This window comes from Danio rerio, chromosome 4 (assembly GCF_052040795.2).
Source record: "Danio rerio strain M-AB ecotype USA chromosome 4, GRCz13ab, whole genome shotgun sequence".
In the NCBI taxonomy this organism is placed as follows: Eukaryota; Metazoa; Chordata; class Actinopteri; order Cypriniformes; family Danionidae; genus Danio; species Danio rerio.
This window is the reverse complement of record NC_141024.2, coordinates 57310502-57330823: the sequence shown is the minus strand read 5'-3', so window position 1 is coordinate 57330823 and position 20322 is coordinate 57310502. Positions and strand designations below refer to the sequence as shown.

Sequence of the window (20322 nt, the reverse complement as noted above, 5' to 3'; positions counted from 1 at the left end):
AACACTAAACGGTGGAGGGCCTAATCACAGATATTGATGAGACGGCCTACAGAGAGGACGTGCAAACGCTGAAGCAGTGGTTTCAGGAAAACCACCTGATGTTGAGCATCAGCAAAACCAAGTAACTGGTGGTGAAATTCAGGAGAGAGACGAGAGAACATACCCCCATCCCCATCAACGGGACATCAATGGAGAGAGTCAGAACTTTCAAGTTTCTTGGTATACACATCGCTGAGGATTTGACATGGACTGCTCACACAGACGCAGTGCTGAGGAAGGCACAACAATGCCTCTTCTTCCTCAGGTGTCTCAAGAGGTTTGGAATAAGCCCTCACATTCACCGCTTATTCTACACCTGCATTGTGGAGAGCATCCTGTCTGGCTGTATCACCACCTGGTATGGAAATAGCACCAGCAGCAATCACAAAGGCCTGCATAGGATTGTGCAAACTGCTGGACGCATAGTAGGAGGTGAGCTGCCCTCCCTTCAGGACATCTACACCAGACGGTGCATGAGGAAAGCCAAGAGAATTATCAGCAACTCCAACCACCCAAGCCATAGACTTTTCTTTCCGCTACCCTCCGGCAGACGGTTCCGCAGCATCCAGTCACGCACTAGCTGGCTGAAGGAAAGTTTCTTACCTCAGACTATAAGGCTGATGAACACTTAACACACCCCACGCAGACTCTTTCATACCCCTCACTGCACACCATCAATATGTAGCATGCACTGCACTTTAAAAAATCCATTCTTGAAACAATACTGCCTACAACTATGTGGACACCTATTCATTGTATATATCGCTGTCAATTTTACATTGTTGTTGTGTCATTTTATTTGCACTGTCTGTATTTTGCACTGTCGTTGTATTTGCACTATTTGTATTTTGTACTGCCTGGAGCCAGCACCTAAGCTTTTCACTCATCATAGCACACGTGTTGCTGCTGATGTGACAATAAAAGTGATTAGATTGAATTTAAGTGTGGTTTATTCATAAACTAATTTCGAGAGGATCACGTGCTTATAATCAACACGGCTGGCTCCTTGTTAGCTCCGTAATCAGCCCTATTAGATGATTACAGAAGCATTATAAATAACCTGAGTTTTCCACTCCAGTTATCTTTGTCTTGAAGCTCGCTTCCCGCTACAAAACGCTCCAGCATCGCACCATTTAACCTATCGATACGGAAGAACACACAACAACAACAACAACAACAAACAACAACTCCAGCCAGAGCTCCACTCTCCCTGAGAATTCAGCCACAGCCTCGCCAAAATCGAGCCTGAATTCCCGCAAAAACGCCGGTGCTGCCCACCAGCTCTTCCATCTCCACTTCAAACTGCCTCACGCAAACGCAGTCCACAACTCCACCTAAACTCTCTAGGCGTCGACGATCCAAAACATCGCAAAAGCCTAACTCACTGCTTCCTAGCGGTGCACCCTCGGTAACGTATAGTACGCTTTTAAGGGGAAGCATTGCGGAAACAACTAATCTCCATCAAAGATTAAACCTATTTACAAATCTTTTAAAAACAAGACTTGCGTGATTAGAAGATTCATAAGAACTCACCCTTCAAGCCCGTCCACAAATCCATAAGTAAATCACTGCAAAGATCACGACATTAATCCACGACATATTGATACGTCGATGGACCGCGCTGTTATCATCCAAACTAGTCGCTGGTGTGCCGCAGTGTCTTCACACAACACTGGTAAACAAACTTGGCCTCCGATCTTGATTGACGCCCCATCGAGCCAATAGCGAAGGAGCAGCGCCCTCATCCAATGCGCTTTTAAAACTCGATATGGTTCCGCCCTCTCAACAATTCATGAATGAACCCAGCCATAAAAGACTCATGAATGAACTGAGACAGACATGCTTGCAAATTAAGTTAAGATTAAGAATTTTAGAAGTTAAGATTCCTAACATGTATTTAAACAAATTAAGTAAAGCCCATAACAAACATTCCATTCATACAGTTTCCACTAAGTAGTGAATTAAGCGTTTGATGTTGGGATTTGATATAATAAATAAATAAATTGACTAATAATAATAATAATAATAAATGAATAAATTAATAATAATAATAATAATAATAATAAATAATAATAAAATAATAAATAAATAAAATAAATAAAAAACCTCTGCCAGATCTGATAGCATTTAACTTCTGTAAAGACTACTACCCAACCAGTGAGAATTTAACACAAAAGTCCAATCGTAATACGTCAATGACCCATACTTGCATATACAGTGCCATATGTAACTTATAATGGCACGCCGGCTGGAGGTGAAAATGGTAAAGAAACTAACTTTTCGCTTGACTGCATGAATAGGACATTTAAATAAATCTTCAAGAAGAATTTCTAGGACCACCAGACAAGCTACACCCCATATCCCCAGCTCTGCATCCACCTGCTATCCTGCGGGGGAACAAATGCCCACCTCGATCATCCTCGCAGACTGCGACAACGAAGCTCACAATTGTCCATGCTCTTATTAAGATGCCTTGCATTAGATATCAGCTAAAACAATTTTGTCATGTCTGCTATACATGTATCATGTTGTAAATTAAATTTCTGATTTTTTTCTTGTTTCTCATTCCAGACATTAGGACAGCCGGCCCAGAAGCTGACCTTCATCCAACCTATTACACTCCACATCCATTCCAAATGCAATCACAATCTACACAAGGATGCATTTCCAATCATACAGCCCACATCCATAATGCCATATTCACACTAGTCTTCGGGTTTTGAGATTCTCTGAATTACCATCAGTTGCAATCCCACAATCCACCTCACCTTATCTGATCTGACTGGAGGAACACTATCTCTCTCCATTAAGCAAGCAAACCGATTATTTCGGCAAAGCATGTCCTATATACATTTTCGACATCCCTTCCCCCACTCACACAATTCAAATGTTTTAAGTGTAAGCACAACTTAAACTATCCCATACACCCATACATTTTCACTCACCACAGTTCCAACTTATTTAGGGGTTGCCTAAATTTTTCTATTACTGCAGCAGGGATGCTCTAAGCAAGCTCTATACACTTACAAGTCCAATAACACTCGTCACACTGCCCTGCACTAATACAGCAGTAAATGCTTCTGCAGGAGCACACATTGTCTCCATACTGATTCTCTGCAGCAGCAGAACCGCTCCACTGTGCCATACTCACCCATTGCACCTGTAGCTAAGCCCTTATTCACTTCCTCTCTACATATCACTACTAACAGTATTTAATATTCTTGCGAGAGCATTCAAAACTCTCCAATACCAATCACTACTGCACCTATCCAATAGCAGTAGCGCTCCGCTGAGCTACACTCACCATAGCATCACAACAACCGCAGTGACACTCTACCTGAGCCCCTACTTACTTTCATCTCCACACATCCCTTCTGATATTTAATATTTTTGTGGGAGCACCTATAATGCTCCAATACTGACTACCACCGTACCTGCAACAGTAGAGATGCTCAGCCAAGCCTTATTCTCCCATTGCACCACTGTCACAGCGCAGCTCCTTTCCTTCCCACTCCCCAACACTGCACAGCAGTTATACATTTTCGGGAAAGCGTACCCGCCTCCCGACATTGACTTCCACCACACCTCTGCAACAGCAGAGAAGCTGCAGAGCTTCTTTCCCCCCCCCGCTTCACTGTCGCAGCAGTGACGCTCTGCCTAAGCTCACATACACTTCCATTCAACATACCACTATTGACACTTCACAACAGTTTAAACGCCTCCATAAAAGCGTTTACTCGTTATTATCGTCTAGCTCAATTACACGTAACAGCCTCAGCGTGATGCATGTATACATTTGGAGAGGATATCAATTCATCCTCACAGCTCGCACTCACGACATCCTCTATCTTGAATACAAGGACAGAAATTTAATTCTGCCTGTTCCCCAACCCCCCCCATCCCCCCCGCCTCTTTCAGCGCTCCCAGTTCAGCAAATAATCTCCCCCTATCTCTCTCCCAAGAGTGCCTGAACCCCGACCCCAACAGGAGCAAAACTTTTTTCCCCAAGGCTACCAGTATAAAATCTTTTCAGTCTTCACTTCCTTCCTGCGTCGAGTTTCTCCGCACCTCCTTCTTCTCCTTTCTAGCGTTGAGTTCCTCCGCACCTCCATTCCTTCCTTCAAGCGTCGAATGCTTCCGCTCTTTCCTCCATCCCCTCCCACTCTCCCCCCACCACCTCAACATCTTTTACTCCCTACCCCTTTCCAGCGTCGAGTTTCTCCGCTACTTTTCTCTTTTCAGCGTTGAGTTGCTCCGCTACTATCTCTTCCTTCTAGTGTTGTTCTTCCGCTACTCTCATCTCTTCAGCCTAAGTATCACCATTCAAGGCCTGACTCCCCCGGAGTCAATCAATTACCCCCCCCCCCCCCCCCCCCCCTCCACAATCGACAACTTTCTTGTTTTCTAGCGTTGAGTTCCTCCGCATCTCCTATTCTATGTTCTAAAGCGTTGAGTTCCTCCGCAACTCCTTTCCTTCCTTCAAGCGTCGAATGCTTCCGCTCTTTCCTCCATCCCCTCCCACTCTCCCCCCACCTCCTAAATATCTTTTACTCCCTACCCCCTTTCCAGCGTCGAGTTTCTCCGCTTCTTTTCTTTTTCAGCGTCGAGTTGCTCCGCTACTATCACTTCCTTCTAGCGTTGAGTATTCCGCTACTCTTACCTTTCCAGTCTAAGCTTAGACTCCCCCGGAGTCCTGCCCAGCCCACCTCCTATAGGAGTCTCCACCACCCCCTCCCCATTTAGACTCCTGTAGGAGCCTAATCTTTCAGCTCTAACTCCCACAGAGTTACCCCAAGAGCTAAGACTCCCACGGAGTCCCCCCTCCCCTCTCTCTCTCGCCCCGGCCAAATACGCATCTTTCCTACCTTCTAGCGTTGAGTTCCTCCGCATCTCCTGTCCTATATTCCCTAGCGTTGAGTTCCTCCGCATCTCTTTCTCTTCCTTCCAGCGTCGAATGCTTCCGCTCTTTCCTCTCCCCCCTCTTACAACTTCTCTCCTCTCCCCACCCTTAACTCCCAATCCCCCTTTCAGCGTTGAGTTTCTCCGCTACTTTCTTTCTTCAGCGTTGAGTTTCTCCGCTACTTTACTATTTTCAGCATTGAGTTCCTCCGCTACTCTTTCTATATTTCAAAAACATCACTCACCAATCTGACTCCCAAGGAGTCTTCCCACGTTCTGACTCCCCCGGAGTCCTGCTCAGCCCACCACCTACAGGAGTCTCCACCTCTCCCTCCCTTCCCAGACTCCTGTAGTAGTCCAATCCTACAGCTCTAACTCCCACGGAGTTGACCCAGAGCTCTGATCCCCATAGGTTTCTTTTCTTTACCTTTCCAGCGTCGAGTTCCGCCGCATCTCATGCTCTCTTCTTCCCAGCGTTGAGTTCCTCCGCATCCTCTTTACTTCCTTACAGCGTCGAATGCTTCCGCTCTTCTCTCCACCCCCTCTACAACCCCTCTCCCCTACCCACTACATTCTCCTTTCCCAGCGTTGAGTTCCTCCGCTACTTTTCTTCTTTCAGCGTCGAGTTACTCTGCTACTTTCCTATTTCTAGCACCAAATCCCTCTGCTACTCTCCTTTCTTCCGTTAGGCTCCCCAACCCTGCCTCCCCGAACCCAACTCCAACAGAGTCCCCAGCCTCTCCTAAGAATCAGTTTCAACTTTTCTCCTGCAGTAACCTATCTCACTTCAATTCACATTCAGCAGCCGGATATGGCACTGACCTCTCGCCTTTTGGGGGGCACTTCAATACGCGGCTGCTGTCCCGAGATGAAAACCTTTGCCTTTTGGGGAGTTCTCGAGACCTACCTGACCTCGAATTCCCCTCTCGCCCTTCTAACGGGAGGGAGCCCCGGGCTCGAGGATATTACGAGCTCAGGGCTCTCTCCCGGGACAGCATGCCAAATACGCTTTATTGATTATCAGCTAAGTGTGAACTCTTGAAGTGTGGTTTATTCATAAACTAATTTCGAGAGGATCACGTGCTTATTATCAACACGGCTGGCTCCTTGTTAGCTTCGTAATAAGCCCTATTAGATGATTACGGAAGCATTATAAATAACCTTAGTTTTCCACTCCAGTTATCTTCGTCTTGAAGCTCCCCCCCTTCCACCCCTACATCCTCCCACTTTTTCTGATCGGGCGACACAGTGGCCCAGTGGCTAGCACTGTTGCCTCACAGTAAGAACACCGCTAGTCCAACCCATCGGGCTGGTTGGTGTTTCTGTGTGGAGTTTGCATGTTCTCCCCGTGTTCGCGTGGGTTTTCCCCGGGTTCCCCGGTTTCCTCCCACCGTCCAAAAACATAAACCATAGCAATCGACTAAAACAAATTATCACCCAATACAACCTGAGTTTACACTTCTCACGGTGACAAGCAGGGGAGTTCTCGAGACCTACCTGACCTCGAATTCCCCTCTCGCCCTTCTAACGGGAGGGAGCCCCGGGGATATTACGAGCTCAGGGCTCTCTCCCGGGACAACATGCCAAATACGCTTTATTGATTATCAGCTAAGTGTGAACTCTTGAAAAAAAAAAAATGTGTTGTGTCTAACCTGCAGACAATGATGTTGAAGATTGTGCAGTTGAGGGTCCTGGCAATTCTTCTGTATTTAAAGTGAATGAAGAATCATTGTCACCAAAAGTCCTTTCTCTAAAACAGGCAAGACACAAACAATTTCAATTTTGTTCATTAAGCCACTTCAAAAATGTTCATGCATATTAAAAGCATTTGCCCAGTTTCATAGACAAGGCTTAGACCCTAGTGCCAGACAAAGTCTGGATGTAACTTACAATGACATACTGTATATAGCCATTAATGTCAAAAGTCACCAGTAATGATTTTCTCAAAGCAAGGCTTATAAAAGCTACATACATCAAATCTAATAATGTCTACTACTGACCCAGTTTATGAAACCAACACATTAATTTAAATTTAAGACAGTCCACCAGAAAATTATTTTGTTAATTTTTTACCCTACATTCCATCTGATCTTTGTACATCTCCCTCGAGATATATACAACCAAAACAAACTGTGCAAACTAATCCTTTAGTATTAAAGGCATGTCACCCTACAATTTTTAGCATAACTTTACCCTTCACCACACATGCTTGCATGAAAAGGCAAGACATCAGTTGGGAAAGAGATCTGGCAAATTGGACAAATCTGTAAAAAGTAAAAATAAATTAAACAATGTATGTTTGTAGCAAATTTGTTGAAGAACATACATATTCTACCCCATAAAAAGATTCTAAAATATTAAGAATAGTCTCAAATTTTTAATAGCTTCAAACACATTCTTTATGGAACCACGAATTGGGTATATTCAAATATAGTGAGTATACTCAAATACAAGAAATAGGCTTTGATCAAAGACCTGTAATGATGGTTCTAAGATGGGGTGAAGTGGGCTTGGCTGGTCAACAGTTTCGATTACATTTTCGTCTACATCATCATCTAGAATGGTCAAATCATTTGAAGACTCCTAATAAAAGTAATCAAAATGCATTGGCATTGTAAATAAATAATATTGATAGAACAATAAAACCATAATACTGTATGACTTACTGTCTCAGCTTCTTTACACTCTTCAATGTGTAAGGGCAGCAATGGCAGTGGTATTTTCTTACCACATTTCATACAGCTGGACTGTGGCATCTTAGCAAACTCCACAGAATCATAAGGTAATGGTTCAGTGGAAAGCTGTTCCTGTAATGGAACTACAAACAGCATGTTCTTTCCATTATTTGACACTGATTTTAGGAGTCGAGTTGAGTATCCATCAGCATCTGTGGGAATTATAGACAGCTTACGCCGCCCACCCCCACCCCCACCTAATGGCAAAATCAATTGAGAATCACATTCAGGACTACTGTTGCCTTCTTGGGCTAGCAATATTGTTATAAATGTGTCACCTAAAATTTTGGACAGAAATGTTCTATAAAGCTCTGTTTACCACTGGAAAACTGAAGTAGGGCATGCCATAATCTTAGAACATGGCAAAGAAACATGTCCTTGACTAAAAAGTTTAAACTAATGAAGCTTATTACTAAATTATTAACGCCAACAAAGCACATACCAGTTTCATTAATTTACAAAAGTGCAAAGTTATTGCAAATGCACACAAATCATTTTTTGTTTATATGTAACATGCAAAACATAAATACCTGTAGACTTGTAAAACATCCAGCCACCCTGAAGTGTTTTTAATTTGGGAAACTCTCCTTCAAGCAGACTGACAATCTTAAGAATGAAACAAAATTCATCATTTAGTTTTTTTTTTTTTCCAACAGATATAAAACTCCCATCAATTCCTAGTATTATGGTAACATTTGCAATTACCTCACTGTGTTTAAAATTATCTGGAACAGTTAAAAGCCTTTTTCCAAGTCCAGCATGGACAAGCTCAAGGTCTTCATCTCCTTTTGGTGTGAAGGGTGATGGTTTAGAGAGGACATGTATTTGAAAATCAGTTTTTTAAATGTTTCCAGGTTTGGCCACAGAAAAATCTCTGTCCCAAACATACTTGGGAATTGCCCATAGTGACAAAAGGGCAAAATGAATAAACATATTAATAATAAGAAACATTTTTTGCATGACACAAAAAGTTGTGTTTTACAGTAAACATGAAAAATTACCTTTTTAAGGCTTGCCTTACCATGTTTTCAGGCTCTGCAGGCAAAGGAATGGTCCCACTTGAGATGCTTTCTCTCATTGGTCTACTACCACTTGCTAGTGCATTTCTTTACGAAGATGGAGTAAGGCCCCTGGCTAATACATCGATCAGAGCTTTTGCTGCTATTTCTACTTCTAATGACAGTGCCTGTAAGACAAATACCAATTATACCTTTTATCATTTGTTATCTTCATAGTCCGCGATCAACACTGCCGACCCCCACCCCGCCCGTTCCTTACAGTCGGCGATCATCTCCTCTCTCCACCCCCCATACCCACCCACACCCAAAACGGCATTACGCTCTCCCGGTCTTCACTTTAGTACGCGATCGATTCCACCCCCAAATTAGTCCCCGATCAAATTTATAGCTGACCCCTCCTTGAATGACAATCCTAGAATCGACCATGACAGAAGCCATGCTATTTTACACGACCATCCCGTTTTTCACTCGCCATGTTGGCTTAATAACGGACTTAATTTACGTTATAAAGTTTACATTATAAACAACAGCAGCCATTGCTTTAACAAACGTTTGATACTTAATCTTTGCATACATAAACCACTATAGAAATCAAGTAACCACTTACCCGCGCATCCCGCTCTTCACCTGCCATGCTAAATAGAGGAGTATTCTTCTTCTTAGAGGATCATCTCCGTTAATTAGGTCAGACTGCGCAAATGGAGCGCACAGTGAAGCGCTTCGGTCATTCCCGCGTTCTCAGGGAGTTGTGATTGGTTGAACAGTAAGCTCGCATCTTATTGGCTACAGGGCACGAGTGACTCACGTGGGAGGTGTGTGCTGACAGGAAAGTCTCAAAAATGCACACACTCGTATTCAGGGTGAGTCGTACGTGAGAGAGGATTTGCACATTCTCATTCAGGATGAACTCGTGAATTTTAAACATTCAAAACTTTTTGTACACTCTTATATATTTGCAAATGGTGTTTTGCATTTGTGAAATGTATTTTATGAAAATGTATTTTTATTTTGTGCATGTGAATTGTTTTTGTGAGTATAAATAAATATTTTACGCATGTGAATTTGGCTACGCATGTGTACATCGTGTCTTTTGCGTGAATTATTATTGAGTCTAATCTCTCTCCATAGAAAAACACTTTTTATCAGATCTGGACTCCGTTGCTTGAATATGTAGGTCCTAGGATTTCAGGTACATTTTTGCAAAACCTTAGATCACCATAAACTTTGGTTAATTTATGTACTTTTCTATTTTTATTATTACTCTGTATTTTTATGTCTTCTTTTTGATTTTGATTTTCATTATGTGCTGTGATGCTAAGAAATTTCTTGGTTGTAAGCTGTTGTCATTGTTCTGTTCTTTTTTGTTTTGTTAAAATAAAGACAAAAAAATGTATTTCGAAGAATTCCAGTTTGTCAGCAGATAGTGTCGACGCATAAAACATTCCTTTGCATAGTGGTTTGGTTGTCTAGGACTATGATTCTCGTTCATGCTGTGAGAAATCCCAGATTCAAATTTCGGTTGAGCCCTTACAGTTGTCTGCTGTTTTGTAAGGGCGTTGTGGCTTACACAGAGGCCTTTTTTCTGAGAATGCCAGTTCGTCAGCTGATAGTGTTGCCATATAAAGTTACTGTTTTGCAGTGGCTCGTTGATCTAGGGGTATGATTCTCGCTTAGGGTGCCCTTGATTCGTTAGAGAAAGTTTTCTGACTATCTGATGCTTCTGACACCATGTGAAATAAATTCAATTTAGTGGCTCGTTGGTCTAGGGGTATGATTCGCACTTTGGGTGTGAAAGGTCCTGGGTCCCAATCCCAGACGAGCCCTTGCAGATGTTATGTGTTTTATAGGGCACTATGTCTATCATTAAAATCTCTTTCGAAGAATTCCAGTTTGTCAGCAGATAGTGTCGCCACATAAAACATTCCTTTGCATAGTGGCTTGCTGGTCTAGGAGTATGATTCTCCTTCATGCCATGAGAAATCCTAGCTTCAAATTTCAGTTGAACCCTTACAGTTGTCTTTTGTTTTGTATGGGCGTTGTGGCTTACACAGAGGCCTTTTTTCTGAGAATGCCGGTTTGTCAGCAGATAGTGTTGCCATGTAAAGTGGCTGTTTTGCAGGTGCTCGTTGGTCTACGGGCTTGATTCTCGCATAAGGTGCGAGAGGTCCCGTTTTCAAAGCCTGGACGAACCATTGCAGAAGTCCCGGGTCCAAATGAAGCAAAAGCCCTTCTTAAATGTTTGTAAGATAAGGATTTCTGACCATCTGTTGCTTCTGATGTCTTGTGAAATATTCAAGCTTTTGTGGCTCGTTGGTCTAGGGGTATGATTCTCGCTTAGGGTGCGAGAGGTCCCGGGTTCAAATCCCGGACGAGCCCTTGCAGTTATTCTGTTGTTTTACAGGGCATTATGGCTTTCATAAAAAAACAATTTACGAAGAATTCCAGTTTGTCAGCAGATAGTGTCGGCACATAAACATTCCTTTCCATAGTGGTTTGGTTGTCTAGCAGTATGCTTTTCGTTCATGCCGTGAGAAATCCCAGATTCAAATTTCGGTTGAGCCCTTACAGTTGTCTGCTGTTTTGTAAGGGCATTGTGGCTTACACAGAGGCCTTTTTTCTGAGAATGCCAGTTCGTCAGCAGATAGTGTTGCCATATAAAGTTACTGTTTTGCTGTGGCTCGTTGGTCTAGGGGTATGATTCTCGCTTCGGGTGTGAGAGGTCCCGGGTTCAAATCCCGGACGAGCCCTTGCAGGTGTCATGTGTTTTACAGGGCACTATGTCTTTCATTAAAATGTCTTTCGAAGAATTCCAGTTTGTCAGCAGATAGTGTCGCCACATAAAACATTCCTTTGCATAGTGTCTTGCTGGTCTAGGCGTATGATTTTCGTTCATGCAATGAGAAATCCCAGATTCAAATTTCGGTTGAGCCCTTACAGTTGTCTGCTGTTTTGTAAGGTCGTTGTGGCTTACACAGAGGCCTTTTTTCTGAGAATGCCAGTTTGTCAGCAGATAGTGTTGCCATATAAAGTTGCTGTTTTGCAGTGGCTCGGTGGTCTAGGGGTATGACTCTCACTTAGGGTGCCCTTGATTCGTTAGAGAAAGATTTCTGACTATCTGACGCCTTGTGAAATTGTCTCGATTTAGTGGCTCATTGGTCTATGGGTATGATTCTCGCTTCGGTTGCTAGAGGTCCCGGGTTCAATACAAGGATGAGCCCTTGTAGGTGTACTGTGTTTTACAGGGCAATATGTCTTTCGTAAAAACATCTTTCAAAGAATTCCAATTTGTCAGCAGATAGTGTCGCCACATAAAATATTTCTTGCATAGTGGCTTGCTGGTCTAGGAGTATGATTCTAGTTCATGCCATGAAAAATCCTAGGTTCAAATTTCAGTTGAACCCTTACAGTTGTCTTTTGTTTTGTAAGGTCGTTGTGGCTTACACAGAGGTCTTTTTTCTGAGAATGCCGGTTTGTCAGCAGATAGTGTTGCCATGTAAAGTGGCTGTTTTGCAGTTGCTTGTTGGTCTACGGGCTTGATTCTCGCATAAGGTGTGAGAGGTCCCGTTTTCAAAGCCTGGACGAACCATTGCAGAAGTCCCGGGTCCAAATGAAGCAAAAGCCCTGCTTCAATGTTTGTAAGATAAGGATTTCTGACCATCTGTTGCTTCTGATGTCTTGTGAAATATTCAAGCTTTTGTGGCTCGTTGGTCTAGGGGTATGATTCTCGCTTAGGGTGCGAGAGGTCCAGGGTTCAAATCCCGGACGAGCCCTTGCAGTTATTCTGTTGTTTTACAGGGCATTATGGCTTTCATAAAAAAACAATTTACGAAGAATTCCAGTTTGTCAGCAGATAGTGTCGGCACATAAACATTCCTTTCCATAGTGGTTTGGTTGTCTAGTAGTATGCTTTTCGTTCATGCCGTGAGAAATCCCAGATTCAAATTTCGGTTGAGCCCTTACAGTTGTCTGCTGTTTTGTAAGGGCATTGTGGCTTACACAGAGGCCTTTTTTCTGAGAATGCCAGTTCGTCAGCAGATAGTGTTGCCATATAAAGTTACTGTTTTGTAGTGGCTCGTTGGTCTAGGGGTATGATTCTCGCTTAGGGTGCCCTTGATTCGTTAGAGAAAGTTTTCTGACTATCTGATGCTTCTGAGGCCATGTGTAATTCTCTCAATTTAGTGGCTCGTTGGTCTAGGGATATGATTCTCGCTCCGGGTGTGAGAAGTCCCGGGTTCAAATCCCGGACGAGCCCTTGCAGGTGTCATGTGTTTTACAGGGCACTATGTCTTTCACTAAAATGTCTTTCGAAGAATATCAGTTTGTCAGCAGATAGTGTCGCCACATAAAACATTCCTTTGCATAGTGGCTTGCTGGTCTAGGCATATGATTATCGTTCATGCAATGAGAAATCCCAGATTCAAATTTCGGTTGAGCCCTTACAGTTGTCTGCTGTTTTGTAAGGTCGTTGTGGCTTACACAGAGGCCTTTTTTCTGAGAATGCCAGTTTGTCAGCAGATAGTGTTGCCATATAAAGTTGCTGTTTTGCAGTGGCTCGGTGGTCTAGGGGTATGTCTCTCACTTAGGGTGCCCTTGATTCGTTAGAGAAAGATTTCTGACTATCTGACACCTTGTGAAATTGTCTCAATTTAGTGGCTCATTGGTCTATGGGTATGATTCTTGCTTCGGTTGCGAGAGGACCCGGGTTCAATTCCTGGATGAGCCCTTGCAGGTGTACTGTGTTTTACAGGGCTTTATGTCTTTCGTAAAAACGTCTTTCAAAGAATTCCAATTTGTCAGCAGATAGTGTCGCCACATAAAATATTTCTTGCATAGTGGCTTGCTGGTCTAGGAGTATAATTATCGTTCATGCCATGAAAAATCCTAGGTTCAAATTTCAGTTGAACCCTTACAGTTGTCTTTTGTTTGTAAGGGCGTTGTGGCTTACACAGAGGCCTTTTTTCTGAGAATGCCGGTTTGTCAGCAGATAGTGTTGCTATGTAAAGTGGCTGTTTTGCAGTTGCTCGATGGTCTACGGGCTTGATTCTCGCATAAGGTGCGAGAGGTCCCGTTTTCAAATCCTGGACGAACCATTGCAGAAGTCCCGGGTTCAAAAGAAGCAAAAGCCCTGCTTCAATGTTTGTTAGATAAGGATTTCTGACCATCTGTTGCTTCTGATGTCTTGTGAAATATGCAAACTATTGTGGCTTGTTGGTCTAGGGGTATGATTCTCGCTTTGGGTATGATAGGTCCCGGGTTCAAATCCTGGACGAGTCCTTGCAGTTTCTCTGTTGTTTTACAGGGCATTATGGCTTTCATAAAAAACGTTTTTCGAAGAATTCCAGTTTGTCAGCAGATAGTGTCGGCACATAAAACATTCCTTTGCATAGTGGCATGGTTGTCTACGAGTATGATTCTCGTTCATGCCATGATAAATCCCAGATTCAAATTTCGGTTGAGCCCTTACAGTTGTCTGCTGTTTTGTAAGGGCGTTGTGGCTTACACAGAGGCCTATTTTCTGAGAATGCCAGTTCGTCAGCAGATAGTGTTGCCCTGTAAAGTTGCTGTCTGAATGAACTATGCTTTTAAGCCAGGGGTCACTAAACCTGTTCCTGGAGGTCTTAAAATGACAACCAAAGAGGTTGTTTCCAGTTTTTTCCAGTTGTTTACACACAATTTCTGAAAGCATGTTTCATATTGTCAGAACTCTACACACAAATCACAAAACACACACACATTTGGCAAAACTCTTCAATTCTTCTGCTAAATGAAACTATAAGTTCAAAACAATGTGATTTCTTCTCAAAATGGTATTTTGTTTTCAAATGACACACACAAGCCATCACATTAACAGACATTCATAAGATAAGTTAAACACTAATGTGCTTAATGTAAAACACTATGACGACTTCTCTATTCATCATAATGACTTTCTGTAAGCCTTCTTCTGTTCAGTGTTACACTTACTACAGACAGTACATAGAACTACAGAAGTGCATTGTAAAATTTTTCGAAAATTGTTTTTATACAAAACAAACAAATACCAAATATATTTTACTGTATTTTCCCCACAAAAACAGTGTACAGTGTTCATCCCAACCAACACAAAGTTGCAGAAAATGTGGTCTACATATACCATCAACAAAAGTATTTAATAAATACAGTTACAGTAAAAAAAAAAAACAGCTATACTGCATTCTCTTTTCTGTATTGGTGTGGCCAAGCAGTGGGGGAAATGTCACCTTGCATGGCAAATCCAGCCATGAAAAGCATCAACTGCTATAGCTTGGAGAAGGGGTATACGTGTGTTTGGATTTCGGTCATACACTTTTCATCTCCAGGCAGGAAAAAGGTCCTCAATAGGTTTGAGGAATGGAGAATATGGAGGGGGAGATAAACAACTTAAAAACATGGGTGTGCAGTCAACTAGTTGTGAATCAGATGAGCTCTCATATGTAACTCAATTTGTCGCACTATCCATTATGCCTCAAAGCTATACAGTTTTATAATTAATTTCGTTAATCTCTATAAAAAAAAGCACACGCACCACCTGAACTAAGGCGCTGCTGGGATTTAAGCCCAGGATCTCCTGTTTACAAGACAGGCATTTTGACCAGCTAAGCCACAGCGCCACAAAAATTAATTGTAAGAGACATTTGCCCGATAACAAAAATAGAAGAAGAAAAAAATACACAACAAAAACCAGCATGTCAGGATGCAGAAAATGCTGACAAGACGGACGTGGTCTTTTAGAGTCTGGATGATCATGTCTCAAACTTGACCGGTAACCTGGCCTCTGTTCAAGATCAAAGCAAAAAATGCATTATTTTATTTTTATTTAATCTACCCTTAATCATGTGTTAAGTGTTTTTTGGAATATCCAGTTTCATTACATCCAAACCCTCTGTCTGCTCGGAAAATGGAAATCATTTCATCTAAGACAATGGATAGTGCATTGGACTTCTTGGCTGCGAACTGAGTCATTTAAAGGTTTTGAGTTCAAGTCCCACCAGCGTTGCAAGCTTTGCCCTTTTTCTTTACTGACTTAGGAGTGGTGCGTTTCCAACATTTTTGGCATCTGTCCATCCTGTTCTGCTTTTTAATTTCATTGCGCAGTGCAGGCTCAGATACTAGGGGTACTCTACAATGAAGCCGATGACTTAATTGAGCTGTTTTAAATAAGGGAGATTAGAAAACGGTGCAGGGCCAAGTAAGCTTAAGGAATGACTCAAAGGCAACCTGTGGTTTTGGGCAAAAGTGTCTACCACCTATTGTTGAGATCACGCCTTTTGGAATTGTCGTACAAGAGCCTCTTTATGCATGTGCAAAGTAACTAAGTAGAAAGCATAGTAAATTTTGCTTTTCCCCCACTGTCTTAGATGAAACTGCGTTTGGAAGTATCGTATCCAGAGGTTTTTTTTTTAGTGTTAAGACTAAGTTGGCCAGAGCACCTGTCTTGGGAACAGCAGGTCCTAGGTTCAAATCCAAATTGCACCTTTCCCTCAGATTTCCATTTTCCGAGCTGACTCTGGGTTTGGATGTAATGAAACTGTAGATTCCAAAAAACACTTGACACTTGATTAAGGGTAGATTAAATAAAAATAAATCAATGCATTTTTTGCTTTGATCTTGAACGGAGGCCAGGTTACTGGTCAGGTTTGAGACATGATCATCCAGACTCTAAAAGACCATGTCCATCTTGTCGGCATTTTCTGCATCTTGACATGCTGGTTTTTGTTGTGTATTGGTTTATTCTTCTTCGATTTTTGTTATCGGGCAAATGTCTCTTACGGTCATTCATTGTGGTGCTGTGGCTTAGCTGGTCGACGCGCCTCTCTTGTAAACAGGAGATCCTGGGCTTGATTGATCCTGGGCTAAATTGATCCAGGTGGTGAATGCGCTTGTTTTATAGAGCTTACCCGAATGCATAATAAAATTGTATAGCTTTGAGGCCTAATGAATAGTGCGACAAATAGAGTTAAACAACCTCTTTGATTGCCATTTTAGACTTGCTGTCTTTTTTTAGTCTCTGTGTGCAAAACCGTCTAGCCTTCTTTTCAGCTTTGGTGCTGTGGCTTAGTTGGTCAAAGCGCCTGTCTTATTAACAGGAGATCCTGGGTTCAACTCCCAGCAGTGCCTAATGTACATGTGCCAGGGTTGCTTTTTCTTAAGAGTTACGAGTGTTTACGCAGCGGGATGTTTAGCAGTCGGTTTCTAAACAAAACTCAAATCCTTAAGAACGCTACTCGTTCAAGAGGACTTCGGACGATGGCTTTATATAGCATAATGTGGTAATGCCTAACCAATTGGACTTTAATATTTCAAGTCCAGACATTCACACATGCAGCGCTACCATTGTTAGTTTTTTTCTTTTCTTTTTTCGATTAAACAATTAGCCCTTGTCAACATCGTTTGACCCTGTGGCTTAGTTGGTCAAAGCGCCTGTCTGGTAAACAGGAGATCCTGAGTTCAAATCCCAGCAGTACTTTGTCTGCAGTTGGCTGTTCTTTCATGGGCCAGAGAGTCCCAAAAAGTGCTTTTTTTGGTGCAGGCTCTGTGGTGCAATGGATAGCGCATTGGACTTCTAGGCTGTGAGCTGAGCCATTCAAAGGTTGTAGGTTCGAGTCCCACAAGAGTTGCAAGCTTTGCCCTTTTTCTTCACTGACTTAAGGTGTGGTGCGTTTCCAACATTTCAGGCATCTGTCCATCCCGTTTTGCTTCTTTCTTTCATTGCGCAGTGCAGGCTCAGATACTAGGGGTACTCTACAATGAAGCCGATGACTTAATTGAGCTGTTTTAAATAAGGAAGATTATAAAACGGTGCAAGACCGAGTGGACTTAAGGAATGACTCGAAGGCAACCTGTGGTTTAGGGCAAAAGTGACTGCCACCTATTGTTAAGAACACACCTTTTGGATTTGTCGTACAAGAGCCTCTTTATGCATGTGCAAAGTAACTGAGTAGAAAGCATAGTAAATTTTGCTTCCCCCCCACTGTCTTAGATGAAACTGCGTTTGGAAGTATCGTATCCACAGTTTTTTTCTTTTAGTGTTAAGACTAACGGCTGTTTCACACCGCAAGCGCCAGCAGCGCGTGTTTTTTCGGCGTCCATGTTAACAGATTAGAGCTTTTATATCGCACGCAGCAGCAGCGCGTCGGCGCGAGGCGTGAGCGTCGCTGAAGCAGCAGTGCAGCGATAGTTTTGGCGCCGGGTCTATTTTTGACGCGCTGCTCACGCTCAATTAAAGTGACAGTGCATTGATAATGACCAAAACACAATGAATGACAGTAAAAAGTAGCAATTGTACCCAATAAATGCCTTAATAATGTCAACTGATTTATATATAGTAAATTGTAACCCAGGTTACTAGTGGGTAGTACACAGCAATAGAGCAAATAGAAATACCCTTATAAATATGAAAAAAAAAACATTGGCAGAATACTCGATTAAATAATATATATTAAAATTATTTATTTATATAAATAAATCATAATAGAGTATTAAACAGCATTCAAGGGAATAGTGCTTTAGAATAACATCATCGTGCCTTACACTATAGCAGATCAGATTTACAAACAATAACAAATCTCTCTTGTCTGTTAGCTTGTGTTTACCGTTGCTATGGTGATTCAGTGTTCGCAAGGGAATGCAGAGATGTAAGTTTTTAAATTAATAACAGTAGAAAACTATTAGATATATATCTTTTAATGTTTTAAATGTGTATTAACTGTGAAAACTGACCATTAATAAGATGCTGAAATGATTTCTATCATATATCTTTAATGAAGGATTGAGAGAAAAAAAACAAGATTTGTATCTGTGAGTGAAATCTGCACACGAGTGCCACCTGGAGTTTTCCTGGTTTTTCGCTTTGATGTTGAATGATTTCTTTGGTGAGTTCGTGTTTTTTTATTATTATTGTTTTCATTATAACATGATTTAAACTAGTGTCAAAAATGTGTTTTATTAATTAACAATTTGTTTGGTCTAGTGAAAACACAGTATTATACACAGTATTATACAAGTGATTGTGTAAAGTTTAAGTGAGAGAGTTTAAGTAAAATGCTGTCATTTGTAAAAAGAAAATGCCAAATAGGTGAAAGAAATAGGAAAAACACAGAAATTCAGCAGAGAGAAGCATATACATGGTCATTTATTGTTGCTGTTTATTTACAATTATGTTAAGCTGAGATAATGCATACACTGTAAAATGCTAATGTTTTTTTTTCCCCCTTTGTTTGTTTGCTTGTGCATCTTCTTCTGGTTTTTCATCGGTGAGATGTTCTATTGAAGTCAGTTGCTAAATGTGATTTGCTCTGGATTCAAATTAATTGAAGTGTGAACTCTTTTCTGGATTTGGATTGTCTCAACTTCCATCGGTGCGTGTCTAATTGTGGAGTTGGACTGGCGAGCCTCCCATTAAGTGGATTCTTTGGATACACCTGTTGGAAAGATACAAAGTGAAACCTATTCAGCGTCATGGTAGGAGTGTAAATTTACAACACACTCACAAGTGCAACATCCTGGATCTCTGGAACTGAATTTGCAACCTAGTTGTTTTGCAAAAGAATCTTTTTGAGTGTTCATCACCTGTACTGGACTTTTGGGACATTTTGAAATGTTTTAAGTGAATGTTTTATTTTCATTTTTATTTTATTTGTACATTGTTTCATTGGAGTGTTCATTTGTTGCAATTTTTGAAGCTTTATAGAGAGAAGTTAATTGGTTTAAGAAGGGAAATCTTGATTATATATTGAATAATAAAACAATTTTAGTGTTGTATTATTAACTTACACTTATAAACCTTTAATATAGTATTGTTATTAGTATAGTAGTATTATATTATTATTTATAATAGTAACCAAAATATAATATTAGACCTTAACAATAGAAAAACAGAAAAATAACATAATATTAACTTACCTTATTAGTGATACAGCCAAAAACCCTGTGAAGAAAGAGAAGTGTTATTAGAGAGTGTAAATAAGACTGAGGTCATTAGATGAGTGTGAAACAAGCCTAGAATTTGTTTTATTTATATTTATTATTTATTTTATTTTATATTTCTGTGAAAGTTTTACAATACAATCTTTTATTATTCTTACCTCTGTGTCCGAGTCCTTCACTGTTGTTGTATCTTCTCTCTCTTTGGAGAAATTTAGACTTCTGAGCATATGGTCAATTGATTAACAGCTTATAATACATTTGTGTATCGAGGGTTACACGATCAAATGAACCTAAACGATTAAAAACGGCAACAAACATTATTTTGGCCCGAACTACAAAACCAAATGTAAAACAATTTTAGTATCAGTTTAGCTTAATTTGCACGCTAGTGTTTCAGGAGGGGAAATAGAATATTTAAGGGAGTTGTAGTCCATAGCGAAGTGTATTGTGGGTAGTGTAGTTCGACACGCAAGCTGGATGATGTGAGCTCGCTGTGTGCAGTGCTGCTCAAGCAGAGCTTCGGCTTTGTTTTATGTTCACTCAAGTTATTCCCACCGGGAGCTGTTTGCACTGTGAACCTGACAACATAAAAATAAGTAAAAGAAGTGCATACATTAATTACTTTTCTCCGTCTCATCAACTGCACAAGCATGAATTAACGAGCTGTTATTCTGCCGCTGGACATC

The 20322-nt window shown here is 41.4% G+C and overlaps 1 protein-coding gene, 1 long non-coding RNA gene and 3 other non-coding genes across 8 annotated transcripts in view; 4 read left to right on the top strand and 1 right to left on the bottom strand.

Annotated features, from left to right (window-relative positions):
* zgc:113135 overlaps nt 1–20322 on the bottom strand; it is a 1020739-nt gene that overhangs the window by 240948 nt on the left and 759469 nt on the right. The window lies entirely within an intron of this gene.
* Nucleotides 10997–11068, top strand: trnap-agg (transfer RNA proline (anticodon AGG)). The gene has a single exon. It is a non-coding gene; the product is annotated as a tRNA-Pro (tRNA).
* trnap-cgg (transfer RNA proline (anticodon CGG)) lies at nt 11368–11439 on the top strand. The gene has a single exon. It is a non-coding gene; the product is annotated as a tRNA-Pro (tRNA).
* Nucleotides 16755–16828, top strand: trnai-uau (transfer RNA isoleucine (anticodon UAU)). The gene has a single exon. It is a non-coding gene; the product is annotated as a tRNA-Ile (tRNA).
* Nucleotides 18170–19793, top strand: LOC147844983 (uncharacterized). Its single transcript, XR_015483815.2, has 3 exons — nt 18170–18345; nt 18478–18582; nt 18969–19793. It is a non-coding gene; the product is annotated as an uncharacterized LOC147844983 (long non-coding RNA).